At 35.3% G+C, this 1,367-nt stretch overlaps 1 pseudogene; it reads left to right on the plus strand.

The window, feature by feature from the left end:
- The first annotated feature begins 860 nt into the window (after positions 1 to 860).
- Positions 861 to 978, plus strand: LOC118608251 (annotated as a pseudogene).
- The last annotated feature ends 389 nt before the right edge of the window (positions 979 to 1,367 follow it).

The raw sequence follows: 1,367 nt of genomic DNA on the forward strand, positions 1-1,367 counted from the left end.
AGTGAAGGTAAAGACATGCAGATAAGTGTGGGGAAATATAAGAAAGTCAAGATGTATTTCTTACTCTCCTGCTCATACCATGGGTATTCTGTAAGCTTGTGTTTGACACAGTTTTGTATCCAACATGGCACCGATGCAGTAGGTTAGCTAGAGTTGAGATAAGGGTCTGGATTCATAGACTAACAGGCAGGTCTTACACTCCAACTTGTTGCAAAGGAAGCAACTAAGGAGTCTTTGGTCACTAAAAGGGCACCAACATGACCAAAAGGGTGGATAAAATAACCTATACCTTAACCGATGGCAAGGTAAGAGCAGGTAGGCTCAGTTAATCCAAAAACAATACAGTGAGTACAAAGAAACAGCATCAAATGTTTTTCTCCTAAACCTCTGAGAATATATTAACTTTCTCTTGTTCCCAGATGTCATCCTAGGAAGAAACCATTACATCGTATCCCCATTGAGAAGGGGTAAGGTTCTCCAAAAGACTGAGTTTTACATTTTAAAAAGCTGAGGTTTAATCTAGGCAGAGTTTGCAAAATTATTTCAATTTACTGAAAAAAAAGACAAACTGAGTACAAGATAATAAGTTAAAATAACATGTTTGCGCTAGGAAAATTGATAATTGACAGGTTTTGTCTTCAATTACAGGAAATAAATAAATTATTATTAATTTCTATTCATCAAAGTTTAGAACATTTAAATTTAAATCTAGCCCCTATATTAAATATGTACATATATACAGTAGAATATTACTCAGCCATAAAAAAAAAGATGAAATACTATCATTGGCAGCAACGTGGATGGATCTTGAGATTATCATGCTAAGTAAAATAAGTTAGATAAAAAATAAAAAGCTGGGCATCTACTGCCATGCTACCCTGAACAAGCCCAATCCCATCTGATCTCGGAAGCTAAGCAGGGTCAGGCCTGGTTAGTACTTGATGGGAGACCACCTAGGAAGACCAGGTGCCGTAGGCACAATAAATAAATAAATAAATAAATAAATAAATAAATAAATAAATAAATAAATAAAGGATTTTAAGCTGACAAGGTCCTTATAATCTGTGAGGTCAGCCAAGGGTTGCCTCGCCTAAAAGAAAAACAAAAAGTTGAGAACCATATGATTTCATGTATCTCTGGTATATAAAACTGAAAGCAAGAAATTAATAAGAGAAGCAAACAGAGACTCATGACCACAGACAACAGTTTAGTGGTTACCAGAGGGAAGGAGGAAGGGAGAAAGGTAGATAACGGTAAAGGGATTCAAATATATGGTGATGGAAGGAAATTTAACTTTGGGTGGTGAACACACACGGCAATATTTTGTGAACAGTATTATTAAATTGTATACTTGAAACCTATATAAT

Source organism: Rousettus aegyptiacus, unplaced genomic scaffold (genome assembly GCF_014176215.1).
Source record: "Rousettus aegyptiacus isolate mRouAeg1 unplaced genomic scaffold, mRouAeg1.p scaffold_m13_p_9, whole genome shotgun sequence".
NCBI classification, from domain to species: Eukaryota; Metazoa; Chordata; class Mammalia; order Chiroptera; family Pteropodidae; genus Rousettus; species Rousettus aegyptiacus.